Source organism: Bactrocera neohumeralis, chromosome 5 (genome assembly GCF_024586455.1).
Source record: "Bactrocera neohumeralis isolate Rockhampton chromosome 5, APGP_CSIRO_Bneo_wtdbg2-racon-allhic-juicebox.fasta_v2, whole genome shotgun sequence".
In the NCBI taxonomy this organism is placed as follows: domain Eukaryota; kingdom Metazoa; phylum Arthropoda; class Insecta; order Diptera; family Tephritidae; genus Bactrocera; species Bactrocera neohumeralis.
Genome location: NC_065922.1, coordinates 37,643,831 through 37,657,733, shown reverse-complemented (window position 1 = coordinate 37,657,733; position 13,903 = coordinate 37,643,831). Strand labels below are relative to the sequence as shown.

The window sequence follows — 13,903 nt, the reverse complement described above, 5'->3', positions numbered from 1 at the left end:
GGCATGAAACGTGTTCTTGCTCGACTCGTTCCGATTAAGCTAAATTTTTTCAAAAAGAGTACGATTGTGTTCGAATTTAACGCCAAAAACGCAATAAATACCATCGATCAACCACCGTGTTCACCAGATTTGGCTTCCTGTGATTTTTTCCTGTTTCCCAAACTGAAATCGCCGCTTCGTTTTCAGTCGATCGGAAAGATAAAACAAAATTCGCTGAAGGAGCTGAAGGCCATCGCAAAAAGTGCTTTTGAAAAGTGTTTCGGAGACTGGAAAAATCGTTGGAATAAGTGTAACACATCTGGTGGGGATTACTTTGAAAGCGACGAAATAATATTGATGAATAATTACAATATTACAATTTACAGGTACTTTTTTGTCACAATGTATGAGTAGATATGAGTTTTTTTATGACTTTGTCTTGAAAATTCGCTATCTTATGGTTTTTCTCTCCAACCTTTGATTCTGTTTTTATTTACTTTTTCTTTGTAAATAAATATAAATTATAATTACAATAATATATTAGTGTACGTTCTTTGTTGACAAATAATTAATGTACATATATTTACTAACAAACGTTTCCTTTGTTTTCAAAGGGAACCTACCGTAAGGCAACAGTTATTATTTTAAGACTATAACCGGCTTAAATGCATTACAGTAGGATGTTACATCATCTAATGAAGGCAGTAATAAAGCAGCTGAATCAATAGTTAATTTCTAGTATCACTTTAAGACCTGAAGGAAATAGAATATATATAGAATTACAGTAAACTCATGCCAGTCTGGACTAATGTCCCCTAAATGAGAGAGATTTCGGATAATAGGTATAAAAATATAAAACTAAGCAATTGGTGGTGAAATTAAAAGACTCAAAAGTCGAAGCCAAACCTATAGCACCCTTTACAAATAGAAAAAAAGTTTCGTTACAATTTATTTTAATAATTCAGTTTGCATTGCAAATATATAATATAGTGGTCCTATATCGGTGGTGCCGTCAAATTAACAGCTTCTTAGGAAGAGAAGGACCTGTGCTAAATTTCAGATCGATATCTCAAAAATTGAGGGACTGTTTCGCGTATATACAGGCATACGGACTAATCAACTAAGGTCGTCAATTTATACATAAAATTTAGATGGTCCCCGACGTTTCCCTCAGTATTACAAAACTTCGTGGCAAACTTATTATACAATTTTCAGGGTATAAAAATATATTTATCTGAATACAAACATACGTATGCATTAAAATATATGTATTTACTTAAAAAAATATATATTACGATTATTTTTATATTATCCTTAATAGTACAATTACGATTACGGCGTACTTGTACTGAATAACAAATCGCTTTTATTCCACGACTCAATAAACATCTCAATAAACATTGACGAAACATTCCATTGGTGGTTGGACAGATAATTTAATTAACTGATTAAGTTATCTTTGATATTTTTATATAGACAAAATTTCGAATTTATTTGTTTATGATACAAATATATACTCAAATGATAAAAAAAAATCTAATATATATTTCAGTTCGAGTTTAGCTGTAGGCTGAACATACTAAAGTGCCCATAAATGTTCATAAATTACAACAAAACACCAGTTAACTACACAAATGCAGCGCTGTTGGGATTGTGCATAAATCACCGCAGGACTTAAGCGCACTGAGTGAGTGTAAACACAAAACCGCTTTTGTAAGGTGATACTTTTTCATAATTTTCCATATCAAGCGAAAGGAAAAGCCTTCAAATTTGAATGCTATTTAATGCACAGCTCGTTTTTATATACATAGTTGTTCATGTGAATTTATAGGGAAAAACATTGCGTTGGCGTCAAAAACTCTAAAAACACCATAACCTAACGGAAAGCCACTTAATGCCAACACTGATTGACATCTGAAGTGGCATTTCCATTTTCGCTTGAAGGAAATTTTGAAGAAATCTATTTTTCCAACGCCAACTCTCATTGACTTACACACACACACACACACAATCACACAAACATTCACACACGTGCAGGCATGCATAGGCTCGTGCAAACATATGCTAACCATTTAAAGGATGCAGCCCAGCGGTGAGACCTTGCTAGCATTCGCTGCTTGTTGCCAACCAAGCTGCTTTCACAGCTTATTGCTTTTGTTTTTGATTTCTGTAGTAAAACACTTGTGATAAATTTTCATAAATAAATATAAAATCACAAAAATGTTGACCGCACTGCAGTACGACTATATGTACATACATACATATATACATATGTAAATACTATGCATGTATATGGCTAGTTTTGTGTAAGTGCATGCATTCACTCATATTTATCTCACTACTTAGTCATATACGAGTATTTACACTCTTTTTAATCGAAAACATGAGTACTTATACAACATATTTGCATTGGTGCTCATTAAAGCGAGTGCCCTTCAAAGCAATTTTTTTTTGTATGAATGACTTTTTACTTGTAGTACAGTAATTAAACGAAACTAACTCTGTTGATGATTGACTGGAATAATATGTATTTGATAATTATTGATTATTTATTTTTGTCAGCTGTCAGGGTTGCTTGTATTTCATTCACAATAGATGAAAATTGGTCATTTTTCAATGACCATATCCAAAAATTTTGAGAGTTATTTTTGGATTTAGGCTTGAATTAATCCCGAAAAACAACAACTGGAATAATATGTATGTAGTTGATAATTATTGACCAGTTTTTTGATTCGCCAAATCTTAGGCTTGGATAATCAAAAGACCAGATATTCACCATGCGCCAAATCTTGGAAAAAGGAAGATCGACACACACCACCTTTTCGTCGATTTTAAAGCTGCTTTTGACAGCACTAAAAGGAGCTACCTTTACGCCGCTATGTCTGAATTCGCTATCCCCGAAAACCTGATACGGCTGTGTGAACTGACGTTGAGCAACATCAAATGCTCCGTCAGGATCGAGAAGAACACTCAACACTCTCACGAACGAGGTTTCAGACAAGGCGACCCCCTATCTTGCGACTTCTTCATTCTACTGCTAGAGAAAATAATTCGAGCTGCAGAACTTAACAGAGAAGGTACCATCTTCTATAAAAGTGTACAGCTGCTGGTTACGTCGATGATATTGATATCATTGACCTCAACAACCGCGACGTTAGTTCTGCTTTCTCCAGAATGGATAAACCAATGGGTCTGGTTGTAAACGAGGGCTAGACGAAACATCTTTTCAATCAAATAATCGCACTCTCGAGTAGGCTCCCATGTCACTGTTGACAGTCATAACTTCGAAGTTGTATGTAGATCATTTTGTCTATCTTTTAACCAGTAACAGTAACCAGCAACAACAATGTCAGCCACGAAATCCAATGCAGAATAACTCTTGCCAATAGGTGCTACTTCGGACTGAGTAGACAATTCCTGTTTCGACGAACAAAAACCAAACTTTATAAGTCACTCTTTATTCACGTCCTGATATATGGTCCAGAGATATGCATGACATTACGAGTTTTCGAGAAAAAGGTTTTGCGAAAGATTTATGGTCCTTTGCGGATTGGCCGCGGCGAATATCGATGACCTTTATGAGATGTAGGACGACATTATCGTAGTTCAGCAAATTAAAAACAGCGTCTACGCTGGCTGGATCATGTCGTCCGAATGGAGGAAAACACACCGGCTCTGAGAGTCTTCGACGCAGTACCTACCGAGCGAAGCAGAGCAAAAGGTAGACCTCCACTACGTTGGAAAGACCAGGTGGAGAATGACCTGGCTTCGCTTGGAATCCCCAAGAGGCCCCACATTGCGAAAAGAAGGAACGACTGCCGCGCTCTTGTTAACTCGGCTATAACCTCGAGAGCGGTGTCTACGCCAGTAAAGAAGAATAAGATAATTGTTTGTCGCGAGCAAGTGTTTTTGATTGGTACAAATTAGGGGAGGGAAAGGAAAAAAGAGGGTAAAGAACGCGTTAACGACTAACCACGTCCAGGAAGGCCATCAGCATCAACTGCTGATCAACAGGTCAATAAAATAAAGGAATTGGTGCTTGAGAATCGATGACTAACAGTCAGAGATCTTACTGGCATCGTTGGAGTATCGGAAGGATCAGTGAAAACCATTTGAAGGACCATTTGGGCCGAAGAAAAGTGAAAGCACGATTGGTTCCAAAATCACGAAATTAAAAAAAAAAAAAAACAGCATCGTGTTAACGTCTGTGAAACAATGCTTTCGGACAACTAGGCAATTCATCTTTAAATCGATCATTCAGTTTGTGAGATATAAATTTACAAGAAAATAAGACAGACCTAAATTTATTAGATCTTTTACAATGATAACGTAATAACAATTTTATGTTTTCAAATAGTGACATAAGATGATGAAGCTTTCTACTAGTTTGGCATCTGAAGATCAGAAATGTGGTGCTAAAATCCTTTAAAACCTGAATTAGTCAGACCAGTCTCGAACTTGATTATTTGATGTTACCCAACATATGTACATGAATGTGGACTGAACGAGGTCCGAAAGATGACAAGGCTGTTCTTGAAGGCACGAAGAATTGAATGCTCATGCATATGTGTAAATCTGAACGCCTCTCGGTTTATCACTTTCAAAAGAAGATCGTGAATATGCCTTCGTAGGTACAATAACTTGCATCCGCAAACAACAACATGGAACAACAGAATTTAATATTTTTTTCTACTTCACGCTGGTATTACTAGGTTTTTCTCTTTTTCGATCACGTTTACTTCCTTTTTTCATTTGGATATTTATTGATCCACCACAACCACATCATGTCGATATTAATTAATATCTTTCGGGTTTTGCCGCACATGTCAAATGGTGGCGGATTTGCTGGCAAGAGGAAAATGAGAGGATGCGCACATGTGTGTGTGGGTGTGTGTATGTGTGTGTTTGTGGCTGATACAAACACATATTGACAGTATTAAATGCCCTTCCGTCAATTTGCAGAGATCAACAACAACAACGTGATCGCGCAGCGTTAACCGCAAGCTCAAACCGCATTAACTGCAAGCTCGTAGGAGCAGATTCTTCGCATTTCGCAGCGAATTGCTTGCTTTAAACACTCGTAGGTGCTTGTAATTCGAGTGTTTAACGAAAACAACAAAACTCGTCTCAAGTGCATCTCTATTTCTCCAAGCTTTACTGTTGATGCCATTTTATTGACTTTCATTTTCGTGCGACGAACGTTGCTAGGCATACAAGTTGTTGTTGTTGTTGTTAGTAGTTTTTACAACACTTTTTGTTGTTATGAAAAAATATGGTAAATTTCCGCGTGCGCAAACGTTTTACTTTTGCAAATATTTGCATTTATCGACGATATCCAAAGCAGTCACCCTTCCGCCCGCATTTGTTTAGCCGTGTACCTGCAGCAACACAGACGTATACAGCAGTAAAGGTGATACAACCTTTTGCCGCCGTTTGGTGAAATAGTTGATCGATCATTCTGTCAGTCAGCCGCATATGGCATATACGCTCGCCAACTGTCTCTCAAAATGTCATTTGTGCACTCTTTCTTTTTTTTTTTGTATTTACGGGCCGTCATCTGGTCTAGCCAAGTCTGTTTTAGATAAGCAAATGCATAAATTTACACGCCCATTGTATGGAATTACTATAAAGGGCATTTAAACTAAGTTGGAAGAGGCGATAAATTTTTTAAAATAAATGTTTGGCAAACTCAGGAGCGTCGCCTGCATTGTGCATGCCAAATATAATAGAAATTATGGAAAAAACGCTCATGATGGACTCCAGACTTAGGTGTCGTGCTATAATTTCCCAAGTCAGAGAAATATATAAATTTGTTTGGCTTTTAACTTTTTCATTCATTAGGTTTTATAGAGAACGTAACACTGTTATTGTGTTGCCAAGTTGGAGGGCGATGTGCCGTTAATGAGTTTGAGACTTCGTACTTGAAGTTAATAACTTTTGACTAGACAAAAAGTTGAACCATGCAAACGTTTTTTTTAGAGAGTGTACTTTTATGACTACACTTTTATTTCAGATTTAGAAATAGAAATCTATAAATGGAATTTTTTTTTAATTTTGCATTAATTCCATACATTTTGAAACATAAGGTGCTAGGCAGCCAGGTAAGAGCAGGATTGTACGATTTTGCTCAAAATGTGACTCCTCAACGATCCTGTGCTAAAATGATGGCAAATTTCTTCGAATTCTTCATAATAATCAACAAATCAATATATTGGGTAGTCGAAAAAGTCTTTTCGTATTTCTAATCAAATCTAAACTTATTTCTTTTTATATTTATAATAATAAATAAAAAAAAACAAATATCTACCATCATTTTGGCCGTCCACTTTTTGCCATTTTTTCGCTAGAGACATAATTCCATCAAAGTAAAACTTTCATTATTGTAAATCGAAATTTCGAAATTTCCAGAAAGAAAGCGAGCGAACCCTTGTTGTGCTACACGAACTGATACAGCATCGTCTTCGTAAACTTCACAAATTTCATTGGTGACTTGCGTGGCATTCTTCCCTTTTTTATACAAAAATTTCAAAATATAGCGAATTTTTTCATTATTTTCACTCATTTTTGAACAGCTGTAACTTTTTTTCAACTTCCTCGAATTTAATATCTTTTTTTTGTTAAATGAAGCTTATCTCACCTTCCCAACACTATATGGTATGACACAATGTGATTGTTATCACATTTTTTTTTTAGAAAATTCTTTAAAGAAAACGTGATCAACATTGGCCAATTGGCCATGCATTGTCTATACGATGTTCTGGACAGAAGCATGGTAAAGAAAATCAAAACCCGATGGAGCGAGTTACCTGGGTGCAAAACTGCAAAAGTCATGTGCAAAACGGTAGAACAGAAGTACACAGAACTCCTATTAGCACGCTATAGAAGAGACAGTAGGAACTTGATCCGAATACTAACTGATCACTGCCTCGTGGTGACACCCGCCGGCAGAATGCGGCTGACAGATCGAGAAGGCTGTAAGAAATGTCTAGAACAGGGCACCAGGGAAACAATGGAGTATATCTTGTGACCTTATCTCGCATCGGTAAGACTATGCGATGCCTACTCCTTATGAACCTAATAACTGAACTCCACCTGGTATCGCAAAGAACCAAAACTGGTATATGCGTGCTTCATTGGCCTACCAAACTAACATAACCTAATGTAAACTTTAAAGAAAACTCTATTGTTTTTCGAAAAACTCTCTTTAAAAAATGGCATACCCACCATAAAATAGAACTATGAGAGTTTAAGACAATATAAAATCAAATAAGAGATATATTTATCTTAAGTAACAATGAAATATCCCTGAGGAAGCTCAAGTTTTGGGAACAGTTTGAATATCAAGGGAAGGGGCTGGAAATGTGCCTCAGTTTTCACTAAGAAAACATTGATCTCCAAAAATACAAACAGTAGCAACAAAATCATAGAATTAAATGGTCATATTCTTACGACGATTCACGTTATATGGTACAAATTTTTCGTAATTCTATTATTTCAAATATTTTTACTCTACAGTCTTTTAATGGGTTTTGCAGCGGGTGCATTTGACTAAGTAGGCACGAATTTATGTAAATTTTACCTGGCAGATATGTGGGAAATAAAGAATGTTTTCTCATTTTCGCTAAAAATGATCAAATATTCAATTTTGTTGAATAAAATATGTACATACGAAGCCATTTTATTGCTTTTAGATATATGAGTCTAAAAACATCATTTTGATTTGAATATTATCTTACAATCTTTAAATTCCTCACATGATCAATGATTTACATACATATATTTTTAATCAAATAATAGGGAAATATTTCTCTTACAAAATACAAAGCTTAAATGTTGGAAGGACTTCAGAAAACCAACAGAATTTCACAATGCAGAATAAATATTTTTTGATTGATATAGTATATCATATTAAAGTAGAAAAATATTCAAGTTATGGAAAAACGTTAACATTGATGAATGAAATATTATTCCAAAAACCTAAAAATAAAGATGGACAAAACGATTTGTGAAACTGGGTCTGCTAAAGCAAAAGCGCTACTAGTCTATTAAGAAAATCTTAATATCTATCTATCTTTCTGATTTTCTAATATACTTCAAAAGTTGTACAATAATATGTCATTAAATTTAATCAAATTATATTACTCATGTCGCCGCAAAAAAGTACAAATATATCTTTTTTTTTTGCCTTTAAAACCTTACCCTCCCCTTAGGCAATAACCCATGTCAAATTTCTTGAAGATATCTTGTCAAATGAACGTTCCATACAAGCGCTTGATTCCGATCGTTCGGTTTGTGTGGCAGTTGTATGCTAGAGTGGTCCGATATCGGGGGTACTGACAAAAGAAAACTGAGAATAAATCGACTCAGCTTGTCATGCTAATAAATTTTATATATAGTTTTATAGACGTTTTTTTCTGACTGTTACTTCTTGACTGTCTTTGCAAACAAAAAGGAAAAAAATTATTGTAAACTAAAGTATGAAAAAATTATTACTCACTTTCGTTTACTACGCATTGGCATGACTATTCGGTTAATAACACCAGCTAAAATGCAGCTATTTACCTATTTTTACCGAAGCTACCGCAGAGACTTTGGGTTTTTGTGGCTTTATTGGGGTGTAAAATGTGGCTATAAAAATCTCTCTCGCCAAGTTTTTATCACTATCACTGGTAAATTGTGTAAGCGACTTATCTCTAAACCGTGGGTGCTGTTCGAACAGCGAAAACGTGCAAAAACCGAAACATGGAGGCCAAAGACACTTTGACTAGCAGAAATAAAAGTATTTTTACGACTAAACCAATAATTTCGATAAGAGACAAGTGTGAACATACCTATTCATTTTTAATTGTTATTATTATTTTTATTTTATTTTAAAGATTTTTTATTACAGGCATAAATAAATAAACACACAGACAATTTTAAAAACACAGTAAGGAAAAGAGAAGTTCAGTTGGAAGGATTAACAATCTGGTAAAACAGGAATGTGACATAAAGGGAGACGTCTGCCTAAAACATTCTAAATCAGGTAACAGATATCAGAGATCCTTATCAGTTGTTGAATGTTTATCAGAGATCCTTATCGGAGAAAGTTACGATCCAATTATATTCATTTTTATAACAATATTAACAAGACACATACTTAATATCATTTAATTGTCTTCTTGATTAACGACAGCCGGAAGACTATTTTCTTGTATTACATGATCTAGCCAAGATGTGGACCTTTGTATGCCAACGCCGCTTGGTACCATCTTGGACACTTTCTAAAATTAAATTCTTGCTTAATTATATGAAGTCTATATATACCCCCACAGGCCAATGAGGTTATAAATACCATTAGTATCCGAAAACGGTCTTCTTTGTATATCAAAGGCTAAGTGCGGCGTCTTAAAACGTTTTTCTCGAAACCATGTTTTGAAGTCGGTTAGCAAGATATATCGAGAACTACTCAACCGATCTTCATGAAATTTTACACAGCTCTTTGAGATACAATTCTTAAAGACTTGGGTGAACAATTTTTTTCAATTACAACTATTTAAAAAAAAAAATGTCGCGAAATTTTCACTGAATTTTTTTTTTTTTTTTTGTAAAAATGTCTGCCAAAAATCCACTTTTAAGCTCTATTCTCCTTCGTCTAAGTTCTAAATTAAAGTTTTAACTAAAACACGTCGGAGATGGCGTCGCAATGGCCGAGTTTGAAATATTCTTTTCCAAAAATTTTAGAATTTTTTTGTTAACGTGTACGTTTGTAACATTAAAAAATTCTAATAAAAGATTTAATTTTTTATATGAGAAAAAAACTTTTGAAAAAACGCTGCTTTTTACCCGAGGAAACCCATGTAAACTCTTAAATGAGCTAAAAGTATTCCAAAAGGTGTTATATGAAGAGTAGGCGTGGTTGTTCTCCGATTGCGTTCAATTTTGAAAATCATTTATCACTTGATTTTACCTATTTACCTATTGTAAGCTGCAATATTTTCACTAAATTTTGAAGTTTTTCAAACAACCATTATCGAAACATGATTATTTCACTCACGAGAGTACGAGTTACTAACGAAAGTTTAAAAATAAATTAGTAGGCATAACAAAATGTTTGAAATGCCACATTAATTTCCCACTAAAAGTCACATTCGTTTTACTTGCGTGTCGGGTTTCACAACGACGACTGCGTGTATGCTAAATTATGACATATAATCTCTTAATTGCAGCTTAATGCATTTTCCAAACACTTTTGTGGAAAATTTATGCAATATTTGGCATTCATGAGACTTTTATCATATCTTTCGCTATTGGCCGTAAATAATTTTTCATTTTGCTTTTAATCCATTAATTTATGCCAACTTTTATTAACGACCGAACAGGACTTCAAAGTTGGTGTTGCACAATAAAGATGCTCGTAAGTAAAAGAGTTAATTAATTTCCCTCTATCTGCATGAATTTAATTGCAATTCATGTAAGTGAAAATTGCCATTAATTGAACTTATGTGATTACTGTTATTATTGTTTCAAATAATTAATATTTACTAAATAGTCAATACGCTTCAAAGCTTGCCTTGCAAGTTCTTGATAACAGTTATTTGCAAAAATGAAGGTCAACCCTTTGGGCGATAATTCATTTTATTGTTTTATGAGTTACGTATTATCACTTTAGACTACAGTTAAAAATAGATAAGTGAAACCCTTAAGGGTTGTTTGATTAACATTCTGTGGAGTATAGTAAAATAATTAGTATTTGCTTGATATGTGTTGACTTAACAAATTAATAAAAAATATCTCTTGACAAGTGAGTTTTTAAGATAATTTTTGCGCTACTTTTTGTTGATATATTTACTAATAATTAATGTACATATGCATTATATAAAACATATGTGTAAAAATACATGAAGTTGTAATAGAAAATATTTCAAGTAAATACAATTATCTCTTAATGGTGTTATGTAACATTTTTTTTTTATTTTAGACTCACATCTAGTGAGAAATTTTGAAAAAGTAAATTTACGTTTTTCTGCATATTTTCATTGCTTATACTTTCAGAAATAACATACTAAAATTTTAAATTATAATTTCACACAATTTTTGACTTACAGCCTTCCACAGTGTAGTCGCTCAGTTCAATTTCGTGGTATGGCAAGGTAACATTTATCTCATTGAGGCCTATTCCTTAAACCATACATGGTGTATTTTTAATTATTTAAACTAAAATTGGATTACTTCACTCATTGCTATTCGATATTAGACGATATTATTACTAATATATATACTATTCCCAATCTCTTATATTATAGTACTATAGGTCGAGTAATGATTATCCAAAAAAAAAAATTCTTTCTTTAACGGGTTATATACAGTTACAGTTTTCAAAAAATCGATTTTTTTTTATTCTATTTTCTTAATGTAATTGTATTTAAGAACACGCACATCGTTCAGGTGAATATTTTCGTATTTACACGCACACTTGAAAAGGCGTTTCAGAGTGCTTGGAAGTACAAGGCCAAACTTTAAACGCGTTTTTCTCAAAATGGTGTTTTCAAGGTCGGTGACCAACATTACTCGAAAACGGCTAAACCGATTAGTCTCAAATTTTAACCCGACTTTCTTAAATATTTTTTTAGCAATTAAATTAAGATTTTTTTCTCACCGGTAAATACTTTTTTATAAACAATTTAATGCCGAAATTTTGGTCAAAAATCGATTTTTTTTTAGAAACCGCCTTATGTCAAAAATGTTATTTTTCTTATTCCTTCGATTGTCTTTACTAGATTTAGCATTCAGAGGTTCCAGTGCAGAGATCTAGTGGCAAACGCAATTTTTTTTTTTTTTTGAGGGATAAGCTGTAGTTCCTTTCCAAATAAATATTTTTATTAATACTAAGTCTTAAAAAATAGTTAAAAGATGTCATAATATGTGTGGAAAAATTTTCGAGCAATAAATTTAAAAGATTTAAAAAAATTTTAAATTCGTTTTTTTCAGACCTTCTAACTATATATAACCGCTTAAGACGCAAATATGTATCTAAGGGTTTATTTAAATGTAATAAACTAGTTTTTGAAAAAGTTCAAAAGTATTGCGACAGTTTGCTGACAGTTTTCTTCGATTGCAGGGGCGTGGTGCATCATGAGTTCTTGCCACAGGGAAGAACGGTCAATAAGGAATATTACCTGCAAGTTATGCGCAATTTGCGTGAAGCAATCCGCCAGAAACGCCCGGATTTGTGGAAGAACAAAAATTGGCTTTTGCACCACGATAACGCCCCTGCTCACACATCGTTGCTTGTGCACGACTTTTTGGCCAAAAACAACACACTAATGATGCCGCAGCCACCGTATTCCCCAGATCTGGCCCCCTGTGACTTTTTCTTATTCCCTAAACTGAAGAGGCCCATGAAGGGACGACGTTACGCTTCTCTTGACGAGATAAAGACGGCATCGAAGGAGGAGCTGAAGAAGATAAAAAAAATGATTTTTTGAAGTGCTTCGAAGATTGGAAAAACCGTTGGCACAAGTGTATAATATCTCATGGGGATTACTTTGAAGGAGACAAAATAGATATTCATGAATAAATAAATAATTTTTGAAAAAACACAAAATTCGCAATACTTTTTGCACACACCTCGTACATCATCAATTCAAACATTTAACAAGAATAATTATAAAGCACAAATATATATTACACAACCAATTAATAGAATCCAAACACTTTTAAAATCATTAGCAAATTCACCACAAGCTGGAGCAAATATTTCCTCGAGTATATTTATTGCAATCGCTTCGAGGAGAGTTTGTAAAGCTTTATTATTTTCAAACAATTTTGGATTGGGTTGGTTTATGGTAGAAGTATCTCAGTAGTTCTACCTCCTACGAACCAGGCGAATTTGCTGGTATTGATAATAGCCATCTCAACAATTTCGAAGTATGTCTTTGATCACTTTACCTAACTAAAGGTTTCGAAAATTAGTAGTCTTTCTATGTATATTAAATTTTCCACGAAGTTAGTAACACCCAAAAGGAAAAGTCGGAGATCCTATGAAATATTTATATAAATGATCAACTCTGATTGAGCTGACTTGACTTAGCCATGTCCCACTGTCTGCTCGTCTCTCCGACCGTATGCCTGTAAATATGTATGCAAATTAGTCCCTCAGTATTTGAGATATCGAACTGAAATTTTGTACACGTCCATTTTTCCCAAAGGTGCTGCTCATTTGTCGGAACCACCGATATTGGACTACTATAGCATATAATTGCCATATAAACTGAATGTTCAGAATAAAGTTCTTAGGTGAAAAAGATTTTTATTTGACAAGATATCTTCAAGGAATTTAATTTCTGAAAAATTTGTTCAGATCGATTAACTATAGCATATAGCTCCATACAAACTGACCGATCAAAAAAAAAAACAATAAAAAGCTCCATTAAAGATATTATTCCCTGTTAGTTGACTTTAATTTGACCTGATTGTGGTTTTTATCAAACAATGTGGCTAATGATAATTAACAAAGAGTTTTACGTTGAACACATATGGTAGGCCGGTTACAACTACAGATTTAATTGTACATATGGCTATTACAAAAAATGCAACTGTGAAAGGTATTATAGCTCCGGTTAGATATCGATGCTAATGGAAGTTAACGTATTTTCTTATTTTAATTAAAAATTTATGGATTCTTTAGAAAAAACATGGAGATTGCCAGTTTAGAAATTCACATTTTATTTATTTATCCTGAAATTTTCTTTTATGAAGTAGTTTTCTATAAGTGTTTATGAGCATTAATAATGAAATTCGGCAAAAAAAAAAACAATTATTGATGTAAAATATTGCTAGCTTTTTATATCTTAATCTGGGTTTTTTTAATTTTCTGAATAATGTTTCCGCAAAATTGTTTCACCTTATATAAAATAATAGTTTATGCTTTGATTTAGTTCAA

The 13,903-nt window shown here is 33.7% G+C and overlaps 2 protein-coding genes across 4 annotated transcripts in view; both read right to left on the bottom strand.

Moving 5' to 3' along the window:
• The window catches only part of LOC126759644 (uncharacterized), a 174,295-nt gene that overhangs the window by 36,060 nt on the left and 124,332 nt on the right, over positions 1-13,903 (bottom strand). The window lies entirely within an intron of this gene.
• LOC126759641 (monocarboxylate transporter 9) overlaps positions 1-13,903 on the bottom strand; it is a 40,400-nt gene that overhangs the window by 25,386 nt on the left and 1,111 nt on the right. The window lies entirely within an intron of this gene.